This window comes from Halichoerus grypus, chromosome 7 (assembly GCF_964656455.1).
Source record: "Halichoerus grypus chromosome 7, mHalGry1.hap1.1, whole genome shotgun sequence".
In the NCBI taxonomy this organism is placed as follows: Eukaryota; Metazoa; Chordata; class Mammalia; order Carnivora; family Phocidae; genus Halichoerus; species Halichoerus grypus.
The window spans coordinates 141,030,637-141,057,898 of NC_135718.1; the positions used below are offsets into that span (position 1 = coordinate 141,030,637).

The 27,262-nt window shown below is 39.6% G+C and overlaps 1 pseudogene; it reads left to right on the top strand.

Moving 5' to 3' along the window:
* The first annotated feature begins 20,573 nt into the window (after positions 1-20,573).
* LOC118547572 (U4 spliceosomal RNA) lies at positions 20,574-20,655 on the top strand (annotated as a pseudogene).
* The last annotated feature ends 6,607 nt before the right edge of the window (positions 20,656-27,262 follow it).

The window sequence follows — 27,262 nt, forward strand, 5'->3', positions numbered from 1 at the left end:
CAATAAAAAACTTATATCCTGAAAACTACAAAACATTGACAAGAAAATTAAACAAGACCAAAAAAAAAGAAATTAAACAAGACAAATGGGACAAAAGGCATCCTGTGTACATGACTTGGAAGACTGGATATTGTTAAAATCGCCAAACTCCCCCAAACCATCTATAGATTCAATGCCATCCCTATCAAAATCCTAATGACATTTTTTGCAGAAATAGGAAAAACAATCTTAAAATTCATATAAAACCAGAAAAGACTAGGAAAAAACATGTAATAAAATTTTGCTGTCCATTCTTGATAGAAATCAAAATTCTATTTAGCTGTGTTCGTTATAAGGCAATTCAATTATAAAATTTATATGAGGGACTCCTGGGTGGCTCAGTCGGTTAAGCATCTGCCTTTGGCTCAGGTCATGATCCCAGAGTCTTAGGATCAAGTCCCACAACGGGCTCCCTGCTCAGCAAGAAGCCTGCTTCTCCTTCTGCCTGCCTCTCCCCCTGCTTGTGCGCTCTCTCTCTCTGACAATTAAATAAATAAAATATTTAAAAAAACAAATAAAATAAAATTTATATGAAACTAAGGACAAATAGTTACAACAATCATGAAGAGGAAAAACAAGTTAGAGAGATAAAAAGAAGCTGGGAAAGGACACTAGTGGACAACAAGACATAATAAAGGTACAATAAGACATTGTGGGAGGGGTAAAAATAGACACCAAGGCAAAGAGAACAGAGAGCCCAGAAACATACTTATACCTATATAGACACTTAACTTATGAAAACATTGCACTTCAGAGAAGTGGGACAGGTATGTTGTTTTTGTTTTGCTCTTCTTTTTGCCATGATATGAAAGAAAAAAACTCAATACCTTAAAATTGGAAATTTCTGTTTATATAAAACATCAGTAAGACAGTAAAAAGGCAAGTCAAATAGTGGGATAAAACATTTGCAATATCTGATAAACAATCATTATCCAGAGTATATAAAGAACACCTACATATAAAGAACACCTGCAAGTCAATGACAGAGAAACAATATAGAAAAATGGACAAAATACTTGAATAAACTTTTCACATGAGGTCAGTAAACATATGAATACATGCCAACTTCCTCCACAATCAAAGAATTAAAAACAATAGCAATAGCTAAAATGAACCTCAATCAAAATAGAGGAAATTAAAAAGATAAGAAATACCACGTAGGGGCAAAGATGCAGTATAATTGGAGATCATATATGCTGCAGTTCTATTCCTAGGCTTAAACTGAAAAGAAGTGTGTACATGTTTACTAAATGACATATGTTTATATGTATTATCATGTTCATAGCAGTGCTATTCGTAATGGCTAAAACTGAAAATTCAAATCCAAATGTCCATCAACAATGGGATGGATAAATAATTGTTGAATATTCATACAATGAGACTCCATGCAGCCTTGAGAATGAACAGCTGATAACTACATGCAATGACATGTTTGAATCTCACAAACATGATGAGTGACAGAGCCATCCATGAAATAAAACATAACATAGATTGTATTTACATAAAATTCAAAACCAGGGAAGACTAATGTATTATGACAAAAGTCAATATAGTGGTTTCCCTAGAAGAGGTAATGCCTGAATGGAAGGAGGGTTAAAGGGGTAGGTGGGGGGAGGGGGGAAGAGGGGATGTTTTTGAAGGTCTGTAAATGTTCCATTTCTTGATTTTGATGCTGGCTACTTGGTATGTTCAATTTGTGAAAACGTGTTCAATTTGCATAAAACACACTTATGATTGGTACACTTTGCATATATGTTAGAATTCAACAAAAACTTAGGGGAAAAAAGCCAATCAGTGTCTGTATTTTAATAGGTGAGCTTAGTTCATGGATTAAATGTTATTATTTCTGATATTTTAGGGCTTACTTATTTATGCTACTATTTATCCCTGTTTCTGCCTTTAAATGGGTTGAACAGTTTTCCTGATCCATTTTCTTTACTCATTGATGACAAACTTATACATTTAATTCATACTCTTAAAAAATAATTCATATTCATATAATGATTACCTCCTTATGATTTTCTTCAAAATATGTAGAGTTCATCAGAATCTTTTTTCTAAAAGTCAAGGATTTCAGCATAGTTTTACTTGTTCCCACATTTATCGTCTTCCCTCTAATATGGGTGTGTCATTTTGAATGAGTTCCAAATTGCATTTTAAACTAATGGTCGACATTGACATGGACACATCCCTGAGTTTTACTAATGCAACTCAATATTCCTTCTTCCATTCCATTTATCACCCCCCACACATTTACCTTCCTGCTGAAGCAATGGTTTATTTTTCACAGGATGTCCATGAATGGTTAAATTTCTGAGTTCCTACATAGTTGAAAATGTCTTTAACTCATTCTCATATTTGAGTGATATTTTTATTTGGTATAGATCCTGCGTTAAAATTCTTTATCCCAAGATCTCCGATGTTCCACATCCTTCTGCATCCGGTTTTGCTGATAAGAAACCCAATATCAAACTGGTTATTGTGCCTTTGTAGGTAATTGGGTTTCCCCCATTCCCATCTTCAGAGTTTCACAATTTTTTCTTTCTGCAGTTTCCCAGTGTGGAGCCTGGAATATGGAGTCATTGTTAGAATTTTTGCTGCTAGACATAGTTAACCCTTTCAATTTGAAAATTCTTATTTTGCTGTCATCCTGGGACATCATCATCTGCCTATAGTTTAGATGGTTTCTCTATTCTATAGTCTCTGCCTTTTTCCTCTGGACATTTTATTAGACAAATTATTAAAAGTAATGTATTTATCCCACATATTTCAGATGTATTTCTCTTCATGTATTTGTACTACATTTGGGATAATTCTTTGTTCATCTTCTAGTTTACAAGAGGCACCTTTGGCTATGTCCCTTGGGCTAATCCAGCCAGCTCTTTGTTTCAATGGTAAAATTTAATTTTACTTCCATCTCTCTTGGTAGTTCAATTGTCCTGTCTTTTGCTCTGATATTAATCTTTCCATGGATACTTACTATGATTTTTCTAAAGTCACGCTTATAGTGCAAACTCTGTTAGAAACTTTCTCTATTTTGAATCTCTCCTCTCTCAAGTGTTGAGTTTTCCTCCAACGTTTGAGGAGTCCTGAATGCAGGCTTTTATACAGATTGTCAATTAGATAGTCTGCAATTTCTTTGTGGGCAACCTGATTGAAAAGACATGAAACTGAAGGCTAGTTCGTATTTCTGCATATTTAGAGAGAAAAGGTCAAGGAGATGTTTTAGTTACTGGTTTTGCAGGTGCCAATGTTTCGTGTTCTTCCCGTTCTGACCAGCCTTTCAGTCTGTTTGTCTCAAGCTCCCATACCTAACCTCTGTCTCTGTCATTTTTCCCTGGCCTAAGGAAAAGGAAAGGGGGATGCTGCCAGGATCAATCAAGTAGTGTAGCTGGAACTCATCAGCCTGTGGATCGCCTCTCTGCCCCGCCCTGCTCCAGGTGCTACTTCTACCTTTGTTGGCATTAAGGTTCCATTGAGCTTTCCACTCTGATTTATTTCTTCAATCTGGAACAATCTCCTTACCATCTATAATTTTCTCTCCTTGCTTTTGGCATGAAGATTCCCCCTTTGTGTTTCAGCATGGTTGTGGTGTTGATTTTTGGTCATCTTACCAACATTTTTTTAAGTCATCTCTACACCCATAGTGGGGCTCGAACTCACAACCCTAAGATCAAGAATCACATGCTCTATGCTCTATGACTGAGTGAGGCAGGCGCCCCCCCCAACATTTTTAATATTAGGGGGCACTCCGTGTGCTCAGTCACTCATTTTGAATAATATAAGTCTCAAAACATTCTTTAACATTGCTTTCTAATTTGTCAAAGTTAGGAGCAAAACTAAAGTTCTTTTGGTTCCACCATTAGTAGGGGGTGATTTAATTACATCTTCATTCATCTCTACTTTTACCTCTTCCTGATCTTAACAAGCTACTTTTGAAAATATTTAGGATCACTGTGACTTCTGCAGTTTACATTGCAAATCTTCTTTTGGATTGGTTTTACTGTTTCCTACCCAAATTTAGAACAATGTGATTTCGATCCTTATTTAGATTTCAATATTCTTTTTCTGATTTTTTATACCACTATTTCCTTATCCTTAATTTCTTGGTGTTGCTTCTTCTCTCACATAGCAGGAGTCTAGAATTGTGCCTGAAGAGTACCTTTTAGAAAGAATACAACGTGAATAGTGCCCTGATTGTTTGATACAATGCAGCGGCATGTGTATTTTGCAGAAAGAACACAGGAATTCTGTTTTTCTCTTCTGAGATTTGTTAATGTAGAAAAGAAGTCTGGAGTCAAATATGCAGTTCAGTTACACTTCAAGTCATTAATTAGTCTGAAACATGTTTTGAACATTGAAAGAATTTTAAACGAGTTTGATCTTAAGTACTTTAGGCTTGAATTTTAAAACCATTTGTGACAATTGCATTCTATGAAGCTTTTTAAAAAGGAAGAAACATCTACTTTCAAGTAAATAATGAAGTTTTTTTTTAAAAAAGAAAGGGCAATGGGCCTATCTACGAAACAAGTATCCATGTCATACAAGTACCCCTTCATTGTATTATATACAATCTCTCCAAAAGCATATTCACTAATCAACAAGCTGTAGAAGTTTTGCATTCTATGTAGGAACTAAGCAAAATCAGCTGTTACTTAGGCTAATTCCAATAATTTCTCTCTCATTTTCTCTTTGGAATCCCAGCCCTTCAATTACTAGAGCTACAAAATGGTACACCAACCAACTTGGTCTAGAATTTTCATCACTATTTTTCAGGACTAGCTTAGGTAAGAGATTTGAGAGTGCACTAATTTCAGAAAGACAATTTATAGGTCATATATGGGGGGGCCTTTCCAAAATACCGATTACTCTTCCACAAAATTTACTTTCCCTTCACATCCCCTCCTTCTCAAGTAGCCAAGCTTTTTGCTCATTGTCTCAAGGAAGGGATAAGAGAGGCCAGAAATAGAAATAAAATTAAAAATTCACTAAGAGACAGCTGTTATCTCTGTTTTTATAAATGAAAAAGTCGAGGATCACAGAAATAACCTGCCCAACATTACCCTGGTGGTAAAGGATAAGAGTTAGGATTCCAACCCAGGATGGTCTCTCTTCAGAGGCTACAAACCTGGGCTACACCCTAGACTTTATCAAATTCACCACTGCCATCTCACAACTCAAATCACTATGCAAGTTCATGAAGAACCCAGGCATCTGGACTCCCTCCCTCTCTCACCCCAGTTTATCATTATTGTGCTACAATCAGCAACTCACGGTCTTCACTAAACCGAGGGTATTGTGGTCACCAACACCTTCCCTACTCTGAAATCTTAAACCAAGAAATCCCACTTACAGCTTACAACCTTTATTTTTCCCACCTCTTTCTCACTCCCTCACTTTTAGTAAAGTACAGCAAGACCTCATGAAGAACCATGAATCCTTGCATCATCCTTCATTATCCCAGACTAGCCTCTTCACTCCACACTCCTACCCACACCATAAAGTCATTATATGAATCCCGGTGCTCTAACAGTCTCATCACTTTCGTTCTTCCATTTTACCCCTGCCAGTCCCAACCCAGATGCAGCCTTGTATTTCCCATGTATGAACTGCCAGCGGTTGCTGGAGAGACTCACTAGGCTATCTGGTTTGCTGCCACTATAAATCTAGGACTTCATATCCCAGTGGGACTTCTGAACACCATCCAAGAGTGTTTATATTGGTCATTTCCTCTAGAATTCCCCATGCAAACAATTAGCATTCCCTCAAGCCCTCCCTCATCCTCCAAAGCCCTCTTTCACAGTGGGCGATGGTAAATATGCTCCCATCCCCACTGACTACCCCTTCCTTCATCCTTACCTCTTGTTCTCAGGGACAGACCATGTCTTTCCTCTTTACATACAAAACTCTGAACTTCTCCTCTTCAGACTACTTCTGGAAATATACTTAAGATTTTCTTTTTAGGGGCGCCTGGGTGTCTCCGTCAGTTAAGCATCTGCCTTCAGCTCAGGTCATGATCCCAGGCTCCTGGGATAGAGTCCTGCCCCGGGGCTCCCTGCTCAGAGGGGAGTCTGCTTCTCCCTCTTCCTCTGCCCTCCCCCTGCCTATGTGCTCTCTTTCTCTCAAATAAATAAAATCTTTTTTAAAAAATTATCTTTTCCTCTGGTATTTTCTTTTTCAGCTACAAATATTTTAAATATTTTAATTCATTCATATAGAGAGAGGAAAAAGAGAAAGGGAAAGATGGCATTAGCCTTGCTCTTGCTGTAAGCTGTGTTCCAGATCTCTTCAAACTTTGTGAAAGTGGGGACGCCTGGGTGGCTCAGTCGGTTGAGTGTCTGCCTTCGGCTCAGGTCATGATCCTGGGGTCCTGGAATCGAGTACCACATCGGGCTCCTTACTCGGCGGGGAGCCTGCTTCTCTCTCTGCCTGCCACTCCCTCTGCTTGTACTCTTTCTCTCTCTCTTTCTCTAGCAAATAAATAAATAAAATCTTAAAAACAAAAAAAACAAAAACTTTGTGAAAGTAGTCTGAGCTCTTTGTCTCCATGTCCTCAAGCCTTTCTCTCATGTTTTGTTTTTAATTTGAGAGAGAGAGGAACCTTGGGTGGGGGGTGGGGGGAGGAAGCTGGAGGAGGGGCAGACTCCCCTGCTAAGCAGGGAGCCTGACACTGGGCTAGATCCCAGGACAGACCTGAGCAGAAGGCAGATGCTTAACCAACTGAGCCACCCAGGCACCCCCTTTCTCTCGTTTCGATCTCTATCCCACTCCATTGAAAATACCTTCCCTAAATCGTCACTGATCGCCTATTGGTCAAATCCACTAGACTATTTTCAGTTCTGTTTCTCTTCTGCCAAAATCTCTATTGAATGTAGTAATGTTACCTATTCCTACTTTTAAAAAAAGGGGGGGTGGGCACCTGGGTGGCTCAGTCGGTTAAGCGTCTGCCTTCGGCTCAGGTCATGATCCCGGGGTCCTGGGATCGAGTCCTGCATCGGGCTCCCTGTTCAACGGGGAGCCTGCTTCTCCCTCTCCCTCTGCCTGCCGCTCTGCCTACTTGTGTGCACGCACTCTCTCTCTCTCACTCTCAAATAAATAAAATCTTAAAAAAAAAAAACCTTTGCACAGTTAACATCCAGATATTTTCATTTCTGTCTTTTATGAATCCTTTTTCTGATCTTCAGATCTTTTGCCTTCTCGAGTATTCTTTTTTTCTCCTTCTAGTTCCTGTCTACAGATTAGAATCACTTGGGGTACTTTTTAAACAAGTTGAAGCTGTGGCCCCATCCTAGCCCAATTAAATCAGAATCTCTTTGAGGATGAGTCCGTGCATCAGTATCTCTGTACTTTTAAAAGTTCCTAAGATGATTCTAATCAACAGCCAAAACTGGAGGCTTATAGGTTTCCCAGAAACTAATTATTCTTATATGCATAAGCATCACCTAGGAAGAGTCCTTAAAATGCAACCCTTCAATAACTGCTTGCCAGGTATTTCTATTCAGTAGGATTTGAGTGGGATCTAAGATTCTGCATTTTTATTTTTATTTTATTTTATTTTTTTAAGATTTTTATGTATTTATTTAACAGAGATAGAGAGAGCACAAGTAGGCAGAGCGGCAGACAGAGGGAGAGGGAGAAGCAGGCTCTCCGCCGAGCAGGGAGCCCCATGCGGGGCTTGATCCCAGGACTCTGGGATCATGACCTGAGCTGAAGGCAGCCGCTTAACCAACTGAGCCACTCAGGTGCCCCGAATCTGCATTTTTAATAAGAGCACCAGATGATTCTCATCAAGCATTGTCCAGAGGAGCTCCCTTTAAGAAACATAACTTTAAGAATTTTCATCCATTCCCTTTCTTTTAGAATGCCTTCTAAACTGCCTTCTAAGCTTCCCCACCTGGATGTCACAGTCACCTGAAACTTAACCATGTCTACAATCAAATGTATTTCCCTGTCCCCTGCCCTACCTCTCCAGAACCCCATCGCTTGCATTGTATTCCCGCTCACTGCTAATGGCATCAGTGTTTACTCTTCATCAAGGAAGAAATCTCTGAGCCAACATCTTCTCTTCTTTCCTAATTCTTCACATCACATTGATCGATACAACCCTTTGATTCTATTCAAGAAACATCTCCACAAAACTCTCCTTCCTTCTCACTACATTGTTCAGGCTTTTGCTTAAGCGAATGCTACTACCTTCTGTTCTCTCTGCTTTGGGATTTGCACATTGCTGCCAGAATGAACTTTCTAGTAATGAAATGTGCAGCAGATGATAATGACTAGCGTTAAGTGCCTCGTAGATTCCAGACATTGTTCTAAAGATGACGCCTGTTGAATTCACTTACCCCTCACCCTCCTCACCCTAGCGCTTTGCCAGGGAACTGTTGTCTCTGTTTTACAGATGACAGTCCGATAATAAGAAACTTGCCCACGTGTACTTACCTAATAAGCAGCAGAGCCAGGGTTTGGGTCCAGGCACCTGTGTTCTTAATCACTCCACTGTATTGATGTCTGATCACATCGTTTTCCATCTTTCAGATCTTGGTTTGCTCTACATTGCCTACAGAGTAAAACAAAAGACTCTTCAGCACAGCACACAAGGCCGTTCAAATTACCTACACCTCCTACCTTCTCCAACTTTATTTCCTACCCGACCTCTTCTTGGCTCTGGCCTCGGTGAGATTCCCACTCTCCCTCCCTACCAGGTTCTCTTCTGGTTCCACAACTTTGCTGTAGGTGCTGTATCTTGCCTCTCTGATTCTTCCTCCCCACCTCCCACAGCTGACCACGCAATGCTTAGCCATCCTTTTAAAAATACGCTCATTGTTAATTCTATAAAAACGTTGCAGGTGCTTTCGACAAATAGCTGCCTGTTTATCTTGTAACATCACTCTTTCAACCTCTTAAAGACGAGTACTGTATATTATTCATTTTAGTAGCCAGTCTCCGGGAAGAGTGTCTGCATCAGTTTCCTAGAGCGACTACACAAATTAACACAAACTTGGTGGCTAAATCGAACAGAAAGTTCTTCTCTTGGTTTGGAAAGCCTAAAGTCCAAAATTAAGATGTCGGCAGGACCATGCACCTGCTGAAGGCTCTGGGAAGAATCTTTCTTGGCTTCTTCCAGCTTCTGGTGCTTCCTGGTGTTTTTGGCTTCTGGCAACGTAAAGCCAATATCTGCCTTTCTCTTCATGTGGTCTTCTTTGTGTTTCTTTCTGTGTACTTGCCTCTTTTATCAGGACACTAGTCATTGAATTTAGGTCCCACCTTATACTGAAGATGATTTCTCTTGAGACCCTTAATGAATTACATCGGCAAAGACCTTATTTCCAAATAATGTCACATTCTGAGGCACGAGGGGGACATGAATTTGGGAGGACACTATTAGATCTACTAAAGTGTCTAATAAGGAATAGTCAATAAATAATAATAGATTATTTGGTAGGAGGTAGGCAGAATGAACACATGACAGATGAATCAAAGGACTTATGTGTAGAATCTATAAAGAATTCTTTCAATCAATAAGACAATCTGATTTTTTAACTTTCTATTTTTCATCTACTTTTTAAAAAACTTTATTTTTTAAAAGTAGTTTTAGGTTTACATCAATATTGAGAAGGAGGTACAGACATTTCCTATATACTCTCTGTGCCCACACATGAACAGCCTCCCCCTTATCACTGTCACCTGAATGGCACATAAGCCTATCCTGACACATCATAATCAACCCGAGTCCATAGTTTACATTAAAGTTCACTCTTGGTATTGTACATTCTATGGGTTTGGACAAATGTAGCCTATGTCTCTCATTATAATATCTTCCAGGGTATTTTCACTGCCCTGAAAATTCTCTGTACTCTGCCTACTCATCTCTTCCACTCACCCCAGAAAGAAATTCTTTAAAGTCTCAAAATGTTCACCATAGTGGAAATTTTACTGGCCACTTCCCCTAAGAATGCCCTGCCTTACCCCCTCTTGCCGACCTTCCTCCTCTCCTCTATTCTCAGTATTCTCACCCATGTTTTCTTCCCACCAAATTGCTTATCAACAGGAATTCTAACTCTGATAAAGTAACATTTCTTTACTTCCTTACAAATATAAGTGATTGACACCTACTTGTGAGATTCACTGGATTCCCTCCACTCCAGTTTAATCTCATGATATTGCATTTGCTTATTTGAGTCATAAAATAATTATCTTAATTTTTTTCATTAAAAATCATTTTATCCCATTATTCCAAGAAGTTTTGGGGATACAATTAATTTTTCCATTTTACCATGGGAATGAGAATGAGCAGTATCTGCTGCTAATTCATAAAAATGGACTAGAAAATCCCAATCTGGAGGGGAGGGGAGGCGTGCTTTGGCTACTCTCAACATTGACTATTTTCTCATTAGATTAAAGAATAATATTAAACTCTGAATGGATTTCCTTAATACCAAAGAGCAGTCATTTTCCTTTGCCAGCTTTAAAACACAACCATCCTATTGAACACAAATCCCTGCTTAATTCACAATGTCAATTTTTACTGTTTTTATTCAATGATCCTGAAGTAAAATTCCCTTTTCTCCACAAAAATAAATAGATAGTTAAATAAATCCTACCTCTTGCAGTCGATACTTGCATAACCTTAAGCAAAGTCACCGAGCCTTTGTTTGTTCATGCATAAAAGTGGAATAATAATAATAATAGCATCTACCTCATAGAGTTTGCTGGGACAATGAGGTGAAATAATCATATAAAAGTGTTTAGTACCATGTATAGCGCATAGTAGGTGCTCATTAGAATTAGCTTTTATTACTGCTTAGACCAAAGTGTAATAAACAAAGTTTAAAATCAGAGACGAGAGAAGAAAAGCGAAGGAACTAAAAAGGGCTAAAAAGAAAAATAAGAGCTTCTACTCTGAGCTACACTGATCATCAGGGTTCTAACACAGTAGGTGTTCCTCTTGTCCTCCTCTTTCTCTGTCCACGAGATAACAAAACTCTTCTCAGTAACATGCTAACTGTTGGAAACTGATCTTCCAGCGACTCTGTGACACAAACATTGCTTCCTCTGAGGCTGTTTCTTGACCTTGTAGCCATCTTGACCGGCCATCTCATCTCTTCTAGCTGAAGCCCCTGCTGTTATTCAATTAAGCCTGGATACCAGACCAGAAGCTCCTGGACGGAGAGTCCCCAGCCCAGATCTCCTGTGGGTACAGCACGGAGCTCACCCAGGCAGAGCAGAGCAACTAACAGTTGGATTTAGAGCTTTCTGGTTCACCCTGCACTGCAGACAAAAAGCAATGTTCCTTTGGGTTTGCACAGTGTCTGGATGGAGTGAGTCATTTAATCCCATAAGGTAAATAACATCACATTTTAAATGGAACTCATTAAATACATTCATAAAAGCAATTAAGATATTTCAGTAACACCACAAAGCATTTATGCAACTCATAAAAAATACTGTTTTACTGATTACCAGCCTTCAAACACAGCTCTGAAATAGCACGTTTATCTTTAGCCTATTGATTAAGGAAATATGACATGTTGCAGCCAAATTTTGGCATGTTTCTAAATATTTTCTGAGTGTTGTAGATTATTTTTTAATATGAGAACTGCGAGCCAATCTCAGTAATCAACATTATATCTTCTAGAATCATTAGAAGATTTAGGAAGGAAAAGAAATGACACGTATGATGGTTGCATATCTAGAAGAAGACAACCAGGAAGGAATCGAGTGATTGTAAAAACTTTTCTAAAAACAGACAAATTATTTAAAAGTACATATAGGCCAATGTTGCTATAAATTTACTACCTCTGCTCACATATACAGGCAGAAATATTTCCTCCTCTATGTTTCCATGGCATTTCGAAAATGCCTCTAAGATAGGACCTTAGAGTGACTCGGAGCAGTTTCCCACGTAGGTCTTGTGGGACAATAAGCCTTAGAGGAGAAGGCAGTACAGTAGGTCACATGGGGGTCAGGCCAGGGGAGAGGACAGTAGAGCAGGTCACATGGGGGTCCACCCTGCCACTTACTCAGTGTGGGTCCAGGATAAAGTTACTTCACTCTTCTGTCTTATTTTGGGGGGAGAATCCATTGAGAAATATAAGTGCCCAATAAATGGTGCCTACATATGACATCATTGAAATAGGGCCATGTCCTTGGGCCATTTAACCTTGTCTTTTTTTTTTAATTTTTTTTTATTATTATGTTATGTTAATCACCATACATTACATCATTAGTTTTTGATGTAGTGTTCCATGATTCATTATTTACACATAACACCCAGTGCTCCATGCAGAATGTGCCCTCTTTAATACCCATCACCAGGCTAACCCATCCTCCCACCCCCCTCCCCTCTAGAACCCTCAGTTTGTTTCTCAGAGTCCATCGTCTCTCATGGTTCATCTCCCCCTCCAATTTCCCCCCTTCATTCTTCCCCTCCTGCTATCTTCTTCTTTTTTTTTTAAACATATAATGTATTATTTGTTTCAGAGGTACAGATCTGTGATTCAACAGTCTTGCACAATTCACAGCGCTCACCATAGCACATACCCTCCCCAATGTCTGTCACCCAGCCACCCCATCCCTCCCACCCCCCAACACTCCAACAACCCTCAGTTTGTTTCCTGAGATTAAGAATTCCTCATATCGGGCGCCTGGGTGGCTCAGTTGGTTAAGCGACTGCCTTCGGCTCAGGTCATGATCCTGGAGTCCCTGGATCGAGTCCCGCATCGGGCTCCCTGCTCAGCAGGGAGTCTGCTTCTCCCTCTGACCCTCCCCCCTCTCATGTGCTTGCTCTCTCTCATTCTCTCTCTCTCAAATAAATAAATAAATAAATCTTTAAAAAAAAAAAAAAAGAATTCCTCATATCAGTGAGGTCATATGATACATGTCTTTCTCTGATTGACTTATTTCACTAAGCATAACACTCTCCAGTTCTATCCACGTCGTTGCAAATGGCAGGATTTCATTCCTTTTGATGGCTGTATAATATTCCATTGTGTGTGTGTGTGTGTGTGTGTGTGTGTGTGTGTGTGTATATATATACCACATCTTCTTTAGCCATTCATCTGTCGATGGACATCTTGGCTCTTTCCACAATTTGGCTATTGTGGACATTGCTGCTATAAACATTGGGGTGCATGTACCCCTTCGGATCCCTACGTTTGTATCTTTGGGGTAAATACCCAGTAGTGCAATTGCTGGATCCTATGGTAGCTCTATTTTCAACTTTTTGAAGAACCTCCATACTGTTTTCCAGAGCGGCTGCACCTGCTTGCATTCCCACCAACAGTGTAGGAGGGTTCCCCTTTCTCTGCATCCCCACCAACATCTGTCGTTTCCTGACTTGTTAATTTTAGCCATTCTGACTGGTGTGAGGTGATATCTCATTGAGTTTTTGATTTGGATTTCCCTGATGCCAAGCGATGTTGAGCATTTTTTCATGTGTCTGTTGGCCATTTGGATGTCTTCATTGCAAAAATATCTGTTCATGTCTTCTGCCCATTTCTTGATTGGATCCTTTGTTCTTTGGGTGTTGAGTTTAAGAAGTTCTTTATAGATTTTGGATACTAGCCCTTTGTCTGATATGTCATTTGCAAATATCTTCTCCCATTCTGTCGGTTGTCTTTTGGTTTTGTTGACTGTTTCTTTTGCTGTGCAAAAGCTTTTTATCTTGATGAGGTCCCAATAGTTCATTTTTGCCCTTGCTTCCCTTGCCTTTGGCGATGTTTCTAGGAAGAAGTTGCTGCTGCTGAGGTCAAAGAGGTTGCTGCCTGTGTTCTCCTTTAGGATTTTGATGGACCCTGTCTCACACTTAGGTCTTTCAACCATTTTGAGTCTATTTTTGTGTGTGGTGTAAGGAAATGGTCCAGTTTCATTCTTCTGCATGTGGCTGTCCAATTTTCCCAACACCATTTGTTGAAGAGACTGTCTTTTTGCCATTGGACATTCTTTCCTGCTTTGTCGAAGATTAATTGACCATATAGTTGAGGGTCCATTTCTGGGCTCTCTATTCTGTTCCATTGATCTATGTGTCTGTTTTTGTGCCAGTATCATACTGTCTTGATGATGACAGCTTTGTAATAGAGCTGGAAGTCCGGAATTGTGATGCCGCCAGCTTTGCTTTTCTTTTTCAACATTCCTCTGGCTATTCAGGGTCTTTTCTGGTTCCATACACATTTTAGGATTATTTGTTCCATTTCTTTGAAAAAAGTGGATGGTATTTTGATGGGGATTGCATTGAATGTGTAGATTGCTCTAGGTAGCATTGACATTTTCACAGTATTTGTTCTTTCAATCCATGAGCATGGAATGTTTTTCCATTTCTTTGTGTCTTCCTCAGTTTCTTTCATGAGTATTTTATAGTTTTGAGTACAGATTCTTTGCCTCTTGGTTAGATTTATTCCTACGTATCTTATGGTTTTGGGTGCAATTGTAAATGGGATCGACTCCTTAATTTCTCTTTCTTCTGTCTTGTTGGTGGTGTATAGAAATACAACTGATTTCTGCCCATTGATTTTATATCCTGCCACTTTACTGAATTCCTGTATGAGTTCTAGCAGTTTTGGGGTGCAGTCTTTTGGGTCTTCCACGTAAAGTATCATATCATCTGCAAACAGTGAGAGTTTGACTTCTTTGCCGATTTGGATGCCTTTGATTTCTTTTTGTTGTCTGCTTGCTGTGGCTAGGACTTCTAATCCTATGTTGAATAGCAGTGGTGATAGTGGACATCCCTGCCATGTTCCTGACCTTAGGGGGAAAGCTCTCAGTTCTTCCCCACTGAGAATGATATTTGCTGTGGGTTTTTCATAGATGGCTTTTATGATATTGAGGTATGAACCCTGTATCCCTATACTCTGAAGAGTTTTGATCAAGAAACAATGCTGCTCTTTCTGATTACAACATCCAGAAAGAGTCAACCCTGCACCTGGTCCTGCGCCTGAGGGGTGGCATGCAGATCTTCGTGAAGACCCTGACCGGCAAGACCATCACCCTGGAGGTGGAGCCCAGTGATACCATCGAAAACGTGAAGGCCAAGATCCAAGATAAAGAGGGCATCCCCCCTGACCAGCAGAGGCTCATCTTTGCAGGCAAGCAGCTGGAAGACGGCCGCACTCTTTCTGATTACAACATCCAGAAAGAGTTAACTCTCCACCTGGTTCTCCATCTGAGGGGTGGCTGTTAATTCTTCAGTCTTCAATTCATAGTGCCCAGTGATGGCATTGCTCTGCACTATAGCCATTTGCCCCAATTTAAGTTTAGAAATTACCAGTTTCAGTAACCGCTGAATCACTGGTTTTCTCAATAGCTGTTCAAAATGTTAATAAAAGTTTTGTTGCATGGTAAAAAAAAAAAAAAAAGAAACAATGCTGTACTTTGTCAAATGCTTTTTCTGCATCTATTGAGAGGATCATATGGTTCTTGTTCTTTCTTTTATTAATGTATCATATTACATTGATTGATTTGCGGATGTTGAACCAACCTTGCAGCCCAGGGATAAATCCCACTTGGTCGTGGTGAATAATCCTTTTAATGTACTGTTGGATCCTATTGGCTAGTATTTTGGTGAGAATTTTTGCATCCATGTTCATCAAGGATATTGGTCTGTAATTCTCCTTTTTGATGGGGTCTTTGTCTGGTTTTGGGATCAAGGTAATGCTGGCCTCATAAAACGAGTTTGGAAGTTCTCCTTCCATTTCTATTTTTTGGAACAGTTTCAGAAGAATAGGTATTAATTCTTCTTTAAATGTTTGGTAGAATTCCCCTGGGAAGCCATCTGGCCCTGGGCTTTTGTTTTTTAGGAGATTTTTGATGACTGCTTCAATTTCCTTAGTGGTTATAGGTCTGTTCGGGTTTCCTATTTCTTCCTGGTTCAGTTTTGGTAGTTGATACATCTCTAGGAATGCATCCATTTCTTCCAGGTTATCTAATTTGCTGGCATAGAGTGGCTCATAATATGTTCTTATAATTGTTTGTATTTCTTTGGTGTTGGTTGTTATCTCTCCTCTTTCATGATTTTGTTTATTTGGGTCATTTCTCTTTTCTTTTTGATATGTCTGGCCAGGGGTTTATCAATCTTGTTAATTCTTTCAAAGAACCAGCTCCTAGTTTCATTGATCTGTTCTACTGTTCTTTTGGTTTCTATTTCATTGATTTCTGCTCTGATCTTTATTATTTCTCTTCTCCTGTTGGGTTTAGGCTTTATTTGCTGTTCTTTCTCCAGCTCCTTTAGGTGTAGGGTTAGGTTGTGTATTTGAGACCTTTCTTGTTTCTTGAGAAAGGCTCGTATTGCTATATACTTTCCTCTTAGGACTGCCTTTGCTGTATCCCAAAGATTTTGAACAGTTCTGTTTTCATTTTCATTTGTTTCCATGAATTTTTTTAATTCTTCTTTAATTTCCTGGTTGACCCATTCATTCTTTAGTAGGATGCTCTTTAGCCTCCATGTATATGAGTTCTTTCCAACTTTCCTCTTGTGATTGAGTTCTAGTTTCAAAGCATTGTGGTCTGAAAATTTGCAGGGGATGATCCCAATCTTTTGGTTCTGGTTGAGACCTGATTTGTGACCTAGGATGTGATCTATTCTGGAGAATGTTCCATGGGCACTAGAGAAGAATGTGTATTCTGTTGCTTTGGGATGGAATGTTCTGAATATGTCTGTGAAGTCCATTTGGTCCAGTGTGTCATTTAAAGTCTTTATTTCCTTGTTGATCTGCTTAGATGATCTGTCCATTTCAGTGAGGGGGGTGTTAAAGTCCCCCAGTATTATTGTATTGTTGTCAATGTGTTTCTTTGCTTTTGTTATTAATTGGCTTATATAATTGGCTGCTCCCATGTTAGGGGCATAGATATTTACAATTGTTAGATCTTCTTGTTGGATACACCCTTTAAGTAGGATATAGTGTCCTTCCTCATCTCTTATTACAGTCTTTGGTTTAAAATCTAATTTGTCTGATATAAGGATTGCCACCCCAGCTTTCTTTTGGTGTCCATTAGCTTGGTAAATGGTTTTCCACCCCCTCACTTTCAATCTGGGGGTGTCTTTGGGTCTAAAATGAGTCTCTTGCAGACAGCATATCGATGGATCTTGTTTATTAATCCAATCTGATAACCTGTGTCTTTTAATTGGGACATTTAGCCCATTTACATTCAGGATAACTATTGAAAGATATGAATTTAGTGCCATTGTATTGCCTGTCAGGTGACTGTTACTGTATATTGTCTGTGTTCCTTTCTGGTCTATGTTGCTTTTAGGCTCTTTCTTTGCTTAGAGGACCCCTTTCAATATTTCTTGTAGGGCTGGTTTCGTGTTTGCAAATTCCTTTAGTTTTTGTTTGTCCTGGAAGCTTTTGATCTCTCCTTATATTTTCAATGACAGCCTAGCTGGATATAGTATTCTTGGCTGCATATTTTTCTCATTTAGTGCTCTGAATATATCATGCCAGTCCTTTCTGGCCTGCCAGGTCTCTGTGGCTAGGTCTGTTGCCAATCTAATGTTTCTACCATTGTAGGTTACATATCTCTTCTCCCGAGCTGCTTTCAGGATTTTCTCTTTGTCTCTGAGACCCATAAGTTTTGCTATTAGATGTCGGGGTGTTGACCTATTTTTACTGATTTTGAGAGGGGTTCTCTGTGCCTCCTGGATTTTGATGCCTGTTTCCTTCCCCAAATTAGGGAAGTTCTCTGCTATAATTTGCTCCAATATACCTTCTGCCCCTCTCTCTCTTTCTTCTTCTTCTGGGATCCCAATTACTCTAATGTTGTTTCATCTTATGGTATCGCTTATCTCTCGAATTCTGCCCTCATGGTCCAGTAATTGTTTATCTCTCTTTTTCTCAGCTTCTTTTTTTTCCATCATTTGGTGTTCTATATCACTAATTCTCTCTTCTGCCTCATTTATCCTAGCAGTTAGCACCCCCATATTTGATTGCACCTCATTAATAGCCTTTTTGATTTCAACTTGGTTAGATTTTAGTTCTTTTACTTCTCCAGAAAGGGTTTCTCTAATAACTTCCATGCTTTTTTCAAGCCCAGCTAGTATCTTTAAAATCATCATCCTGAACTCTAGGTCCGACATCTTACTAATGTCTGTATTGATTAGGTCCCTGGCAGTCAGTACTGCCTCTTGTTTTTTTTGTTGAGGTGATTTTTTCCATCTTGTCATTTTGTCCAGAGGAGAATAGATGAATGAGAGAACAAAATGCTAACAGGTAACAACGTCCCCAGAAAATATACACTAAACAAATCAGAAAAGACCTGAAACCAGTGGAAAGGAAAGGGAAAGAAAGAAAAAAGAAAAAGAAAAAAAAAAAAGAAAAAGAAAAAGATAAAAACAAACAAAAACAAAAACAAAAAAAACAGAATATGATCAAATATGATCAGGCTGGTGCATAAATCAGCGCCACACACTAGATTTTGGGTGTATTTTGGTCTGTTAGAAGAAAGTGCCTCCCAAAATTTTATTTTATTTTATTTTATTTTATTTTTTAGTGCCTCCCAAAATTTTAAAGAAAGAAAAACTTATATATGTACAAAAATAAGGGTTAATACGATGAAGGGATGGAATATGACTGTAAAGATGAAAATTATAAAAGATTTTATAAAAGGAATTGATAAGAAGTTGGTTGAAAAAAGAAAGAAGAGGATTTAAAAAAAAAAGAGAATGTGATCAGGCAGGAGACTAGAACAAAGCCATACACTAGAGATTTAGGGTATATTTTGATCTGTTAGAAGAAACTGTATCTCAAAATTTTAAAGAGAGAAAAACTTATATATATATATATATATACCAAAAATAAGGGTAACTACTATGAAGGGATAGAATATGACTCTAAAAATGAAAAATAAAAAATATTTTTTTTAAAAAAGGGATTGATAAGATGTTGGCTGAAAAAGGGAAAAAGAAAAATTAAAAAAAAAAAAAGACAGTTAAAAAAAAATTAACTTTGAAAGACCAAAGAATCATGGTAAAAAAGCCAAGGATTCTATGTGCAGTGTTCCCCTAGCGCTGGAGTTCTGCCATTCTCATTGATCAGTAAACTTGGTCTTGGCTGGCTGTTCTTGCTGATCTTCTGGGGGAGGGGCCTGTTGCCGTGGTTCCCAAATGTCTTTGCCGGAGGCAGAATTGCCCCGCCCTTACCCAGTCCGGGCTAAGTAATCTGCTCGGGTTTGCTCTCCGGAGCTTTTGTTCCCTGCGAGCTTTCCGTACAGCTTTGGAGGCGGAGAGTGAAAATGGCGGCCTCCCAGTCTCCGCCCCGGAGGAGCCGAGAACTCAGGGTCCCGCTCCTCAGTGCGCCCCCAGAGAAAAGCAGTCAGCCACCCCCGTCTCCCCGGTCTCCGGCTGCACTCCGTGCTCACCTGGCCTGTGACCGCGCCTTTCTATCTCTGGCACACGACCCTGTATGGAGTCTCCAAACCCAGCAGATCCCTGCGGTGCGCTCCCGCGCCGCTCCTCCTGGGAGAGGAAGGGGAGTCTCCCCGGATCTGCCGCTTGTTGGGTCCCTGCTGGAGGAGCAGTGGCCCGACTGTGCCGCGGATCCCGGTTTATGGCAACCCCGAGCTGAGAGCCCGCGCCTGGGCTCCGTCTCTGCAGCCGGCTTCCCCGCTCCGATACCTGGGAGCTCTGCCGCACTCAGGTACCCCCGGTCTTTCTGTGACCCCAAGGGTCCTGAGACCACACTGTCCCACGAGGGTTCCACCCCCCACTTAGCCACTGGAGTGACGTCCCTCAGCGGAGCCGACTTCTAAAAGTTCCGATTTTGTGCTCCGCGGCTCTATCACTTGCCAGAAGTGGCCGATGGAGGCCCCTCCCCCGCTGTCTATCCTCCCGAATATCGCCTCGGATTCACTTCTCCGCACGTCCTACCTTCCAGAGAGTTGTTCAGAGAGTTGTTGCTATTCTTTTCTTCGATCTCCTGTTGAGTTTGTAGGTGTTCAGAATGGTTTGATCCCTATCCAGCTGAATTCCTGAGACCAGACGAAATCCAGGTCTCCTACTCCTCCGCCATCTTGCTCCGCCCCCTGGGCCATTTAACCTTGTAAATGACTCTGGTTTCTTCTTTGCTTTGGATTCTGGGGAGCTTACGGAACAATTTTTCTGACCATCTCTAGTAACTACAACTGCATGAACCCAAATGGTACACTTTCTGTGTGCAATTTGATCCCTGGTTTTGTTAATATTTACTGCCTTTATGTTTCCTTCCCTTCAACTGTGTCAGTTATCTGCCTCTACCTTTGTAAAAGTGTGTGTGTGTGCATGTGTGCATTATATCAAATATTCGTGGAACGGAGGAGTATAAGAATGGAAGTGAGTAAATAAATATTTTTTAAATTCTATCTGGTATAAATAAATAATTATGCTTACCTAATTATATCACAGTTGCCTTGTGTTGTCCCCACAGCAGACTGTGAACTCCAAACTCCAAACGCTTCAAGCAACATGTCTTTTTCACTACTCTATTCAATGATTGTTAAATAACAAAGTCCATTTCTTACTGTATTACTGTATTATGGATTCTTTTGCTCTTTTAAAAAAGATTTTACTTAGCTTTGCACAGTGGCAGTATTGTAGCCAATGAGGTTTATCCGAGGCGCGATTATTGCTAATTAAAAAAGATTTTACTTATTTATTTTAGAGAGAGAGTGCATGAGCAGGGGGAGGGGCAGAGGGAGAGAGAGAATCTCAAGCATACTTAGTGCTTAACAGGGAGCCCAAAGCAGGGCTCGATCTCAAGACCCTGGTATCATGACCTGAGCTGAAACCAAGAGTTGGCCACTCAACAGAATGAGCCACCCAAGCACCCTATGGATTTTTTTGCTTTGACCAGTAAGGAATCTGCTCAATTTTTTTAGAAACAGAGAAAAAAAATATGAGTTTTAACTAAATATTATGAATGCAGGTCGCCTTTATGTTAAGGGTAATTCAGAGTTAAGTAAACCAGACCATCTCAGGGTCCCATGGGAAGCCAAGCCAGGATTATAACCCCATACCCTGGCCATCCACTGATTTTTCCCTCCATATTTCAGCATATCAACTCTATGTTTATTAATAGGGTAATAGATATTCTGATTTCGAGATAACAGTAAAGTCAGCTTTTAATCAGTCTCAGAAAGTAAATTATGAATAAAAATAGACAGGGAACAGTTACACAGGATGAACTTGGACATTCAGCCCTCATTGCATAAACAAGCTCAAAATCCAACTAATGCTTTTAATAGACTCTACATAACTATCATTTGTCTCGGAAAGAGATAATAAATTAATGGTGTAAGCAGCAACCAGATTTATATATACATTAATGTCCTAATTTATGAAAACCAATTTGTGTGGTAGGGGAAAAAGAGTGCAATGCATTTCTCAATTTGTTCCCATGATCTCATTTACCTTATTACTTTGTTATTATTTGTAAAATTAATTGATTTCCCTTTTGCTCCACACTTTTCTCTGATTTTCTAGAAGGGGCAACAGCTGCTTTCTCAGTTCTGAAAGGCACAGGGAGCCAGTGGTGGCTGAGATGCTGACTAGTGGCTTGGTGCCCGTAAGTGCTGTGATTTCCCCTCAAAGCTCTGTCAATGAACCAGAGAACGGCTGAAAAGCAGGCCCTGCTATTCTCAGCACAGACTGACAATTTGTGCTAAATTGCATCGAATTTGGGGATCCAGACAAATGCCCACTCGGGACTAAGTTTAACTCACCTGGTTTCTCTGAGTAACAGATAAATCCCAATAGAGGAAAACAGTTTTCAAATAAAGAAAAGGAAACTTGAAATTTTCTAATGTCTCCGGATTTGTGGATGCTTCCTTACCTCTGCTCCTCATTCCTCCACTTTTGGGAAAATAATCTTATGTTCTAACCTAAGTTTGTTCACATTTTTCCAGGTTTGTGCCTGATTTTTTAACAGAATACGTGTGTCAGTATGACTTTGAAAGTTAAAACATGGGGCAAAGTATTCCCTGGGTATTAATAAGTAAAAATAAAGATAATCTTCACAACAGATACTAATGAAGAAGGTTTCTAGAAAATATCACAAAGCCTCATTGTATCTTAAATATTAATTTAGCCAAGTCGAATGGTACAATCACATTAAATCAGCTATCGATCATTGAGAGTTTGGGCATTAGGGTAAGTGAAAATTCCAAACTGACTGAAAAAAAAAATTACATTCACTAACTCTAACACATGACATTTCTCCAAGTGTCCCAACGAACAATAAGAACTAGCCAGACCCACTTCTTCCCCATCCTCTTACCTGACTGGTTTTCAGTCTCCTGACTCTCATGATTTTTAGCTCCTCTTCAGACCTTTCTGTATCCTTAATGATCCTTAACATTCCACCCTCACATCTTTTATGTTCTCAAATATCCTTATAGTCTAATGACTCCCTGTGCTTCACCTTTCCTTTCACAGGCAGGTTTCATACCTGTGTCTCTAACAACCTACAGGACATCTCTATCTCTATACCTGTGTGTCTAACAACCTGTGGGGCATTTCTATCTAAACCTGAGCAGCTCTCTCAAGGGCCACTAGTCTGCATGAAGTGCTCAGTCAGTCACCCTCGACTCTCCACCCCCGATATCCAATGGGTCAACGATATCTATCAATTCTGCTTCTTCCTCTCAGAACTTAAACAACATTCCCCTTGGAGACATTTGCATTTCCACTTGAGGTGATCTCCGTCATTGAGCCTGTCTTCCAGCCCACAAAACTTTCCATCTGATGTCACCATTCTGCCCAAAAGTTTTCAAGGACCTCTCCCTGTCTCTGAGAGAAAACGAATGACTTCATTACAATATTCATTCCATCGGTCTATCTAGTCACTCATCTATTTGTTTACTCAACAAATATTCACTCAGCCCTTCCTAAAAGCCAGGCACTGTTTATACTGAATGTGCAACAGGAGGTAAAATACAAGACCATGGCTTCTATGAACCCTGGCCCTTCATCCAGCCTCATCCAGCCTCATCTCCATCCTCTCTCCCTACTATACCCTACACTCCATTCACACCAATTTCTGAGTTTCCTAAATATGCTTTATACGTTCTACCTCCCTGTCTTTCACACATCGTAGGCTCTCTTTTATTTTTATTTTTATTTTTTTAAAGATTTTATTTATTTATTTGACAGAGAGAGACACAGCGAGAGAGGTAACACAAGCAGGGGGGAGTGGAAGAGGGAGAAGCAGGCTTCCCGCTGAGCAGGGAGCCCGATGCAGGGCTCGATCCCAGGAGGCCGGGATCATGACCTGAGCCGAAGGCAGATGCTTAATGACTGAGCCACCCAGGAGCCCCTAGGCTCTCTTTTAAAATGAACTTTTTTTCCCTCTGAATTGTGAATTCCTAATGATACTTAAAGACCAATGTCAAGTGTCACCTCCTCTGAGAAATACTCCCAGGCTGTCCTAAAGAGTGTGGAGCACTCATTGAGAACTCTCAGTAGGGTTTTATTCCTATGATAGACATCCTTCAATTAAACACATCTAAAAAGTGGCCAATAGCTAAGCACTACAGGATGGACTGTCGTTTTCTATTTATTTATTGCTTTTTTTTTAATTTGCAGCACCTCAAATAATGCCTTTCAAACCATTAAATGTATGTTGGGTAAAACAAATTTTTCTCATTCCACTTCATAAATGTAAAAAGCAAACTAGTTTGGTAAAATGAATTGTCTATTTCTAGTGATGGAGGCAAAACAAATGAATTTAAAATAAACCCTACTCCCAACTTTTCTGGGTGAAAGGAAAAATTGGTCTTCTGGCAATTTTCATTGCTGCAATTATTTTTATGACCTAGTTAGAAGGTAAATGAATGACCTAAATGAAAAATCTGTTGTAGATGAATGTACTGATGGGTTTCAGAACTTGAAGACAAGGTGCTTTTCTCACACATGCAGCTTTGAGATGTTCTAGGAAAATTGTGTGCTTCCACATCATTTACTCCCAAAAGTTAAGGATTTTGTGAGCACCTCTCTAATTACACTTTAAGATGTAAGTATGCAAAATGACCTCCTTTGGCCGTATTAGCAGTAGCTGTCTTATTCTCAACCTGCCACTTCTTGAAAGAACGTTAGTTTTTACCAATGGCTACTATTCACATAGTTTAGAATAAATGTCTTCACAGTCCCTCGGCGTAACTCAGGAAACTGACAGGGTAGAGCATATTCTCCTACCCAATCTCTCCTTTGCTCCCCACCCCCACCCCAAACCCTTTCCAAGGCACCAATGTAAAAACTAACTGATAACATTCTGTATTCTTCACCCATCGCTGGTCTATTATGATCTAAAACTGGGCTGCTTCTGGCTACCGGGTGGAAATCCCATGAGCATCTATTGCTACATCATTCAAAGACCAGCAGCCTGGGATTCTGAAACACAGGAGTAGAGGAACAGGAAGAGGCTCTCATGGGGCATTTGTTTCTTGCAGATTCATAAAGCCAAAGTCTTCCTGGCTGCTTTTCATACATGGGTTCATTCTTTGTTAAAAAGATATGGCATAAGGCTTAGCGGGTATACAAGAACTCAAGCTGTTGGATTGTATAGAAAGGGGGAAGGTATTTTGTCAGCTTTTGAGATTTCTTTTTAAAATGTGACCAGACATTCATATACGCATACAGACTTTCATTTTAATCAGCAACATGCAAATTGCATATTCATCTGGCTAGTCATAGGGCAGGCACTGTTCATAGAGATAGGGCTATGCATTATAGGCACAATTCTGGTGAAAAGGAATCTTTGTTTTAAAAAAAGTACTGGAGGTGAAAAGAAACAAGTGTTATAAAAGCAAACACAATTTGGGACCAGGACTCCTGAGATGTGGTTCTTATTTCTGGTTGCCTAGTACAAAGCCAATCAAATTTCCCATGATTGTTTTAAAAACGTCAATACAAACTCCACCATAAGATACAACTATTTGATTCCCAAATGTTTCTGTTTGCTACATTGGTGCAGTTTTCCTAACAAAAACCTTTTAGTTGATTATGAGTGAGTCATATTTCCATGCTGGCTTATTTTTAACAACGAATTCCAATGCAGTCAGGACTATTTTTGTGGCTGAATATGCTGAATGTTATTCCAGACTCTTTGTCAAACTCATCAGTATCATGCTATATACCTATGTTTAATGTTAAAATAATAATAAGTATTTATATACATTTTATATTTCTTATATGATAAAAAAGACTATTTTCACCCTACGCTTTTATTTGGTCAGTGATTATCTCTTTCACATCCTGGGGAGCATCAAATTTATACTTAATTGTAATACTCTACAGGAATGGTGAATCTGCCTTAACATTCCCACCCCCATACCTACTTCTGAGTCACAGGGAAGAGTCATGGGATGATTCAACTTCCGTTTGATCCCAGGTACATATGATGACTCTCTTTTCTTCTATTTCTATAACACATGGAGATTTTGGAAAACTATGGCCAATCTCTGCTTCCCTCTTCACCGCACTGACCATCTTTTACTGTTAGTACCTAATAATCGCCTTCCAAGAGAGGCTGCAAACTACATAAAAGTGAAGGTTGTCATCTGCTTTGTTCATTGCTACATCTCCATTGTCAGGAACAAGGATAGTACAAAGAATTACACGGATGAATCAATGTTTGAATAATAAGCTCAGAAGAAACAATAACTAAATTGCCTAGATATCTGCATCTTATTTGTTAAAATGTGAATAGTTAAGTAAATTTTGGAATTAAACATCAAATTGATAACAAAATAAATATACATAATTGAACAAAAATTTAAATAGATGAACAGAATACAGTCTAGAGTTCACAGAGAGAGAGAGAGAGAGATGTAGTGGCCTGCAACATACAGTCAAACAAGGTAAAGGAAGGACTTCTATGGGGCAGAAAAGCAGAGATGTGACCATTCCTTTATCAGCAACCAAGCTGTACCATACTTCTCTCACATTCATCTTTAAAAGGAAAGGGAACAAAATGAAGAGAAAGTAGACAAGTACCCCTCTATCAATTGCACTGACTTAGATTTGGGAAGTATAATTAAATATATGCATGAGATGATACTAACAGGATACACACCTCCCACCTGGTCCTATACTTGGTCTACCTTGACCCTTTCTCATTTCAGGAGCTCCCAAAGCTAGGGAAATATGTACACTGGGACCACTCCTCCATCATTATCTTGATTTTCACTTCAAAGTGCTTAGTCCAGATGTCAACCTATAAGAAAAGATGTGTAAGAATGTGAAATCCTACAGAACCAATTTTGTATGGTTCTCCTCCCATCTCCAGCTGCCACCCCCCTCACTCCAAGCTAGCAAAAGAAGGAGGAGCAGAGTTGAAGAGGGCAAAAAAATGCCCTGGTAAGTTTGATTACATAAGTGTGGGAAGGCCTTGAAGTCACTTAGGTGGAACCCAATGAAGTAGATGAGATACTTTGCCAGAATGCAAAAGCAGCAGTATAAGTCAGGAGCAGTAAGTGTGGGCAGGTTCAGTAGAGAAGACAGGACATAATATTCCTTTCAGTCCCCCTAGTTCTACCCCCACAAATCTCCAGAAGCATAGAGAACACAAGATAATTTCCCCAAATTTCCTATGCCCCCAAAAGAATTGTGTAGGTGTTGGGATATGCTCAATGTAAAGAAAGAAGGCCTTGCATTCAGGACAAAGAAGCTAAGAGTTCCTGACTGAAGACTTGAGACGGCACAGACTGATGGCCATTTTAGTTAAGGCATCATGGCCAGAGATTCTACATGATGCCATGATGCTATGGGAGTCCCAGGAATTAAATGGTACTCATGGGGGTAGAATAAAGAAGGGGAAAGTTTTAATTAGCTGAGTTAAAATGCCTGAGAAAACCCAGAAGTGGCTAAAACGTATTCAGCCATCAGCTGGAATGAGGACTCGATAAAGAGACTTACAGCATGATGGACAAAGTCCCACAGTACAGCTAGGAAGCATTCACATCTATTAGCATATATTGTAACTCCATTTGGCAAGATACATGCTGAGGATGACAAGCATAAGTGTAACTAAACAATCTTTAAAGTGTCATGAATACCTGAGAAGAGATAAATTCAAGTTTAATGCATTTTATCTAAATTGAAGGCAGCTAAAATAAAGGAGGCGGCAAAATACACTGTAGACACAGATGTGACCAATAATTTCCTTGAAAATATAGTTTAAAACCATTATTAATATTTTATATCAAATGAAAATATTATAGTACTATTTAAATTTCACTGTTCCTAGCAACACTGTCACCAGGA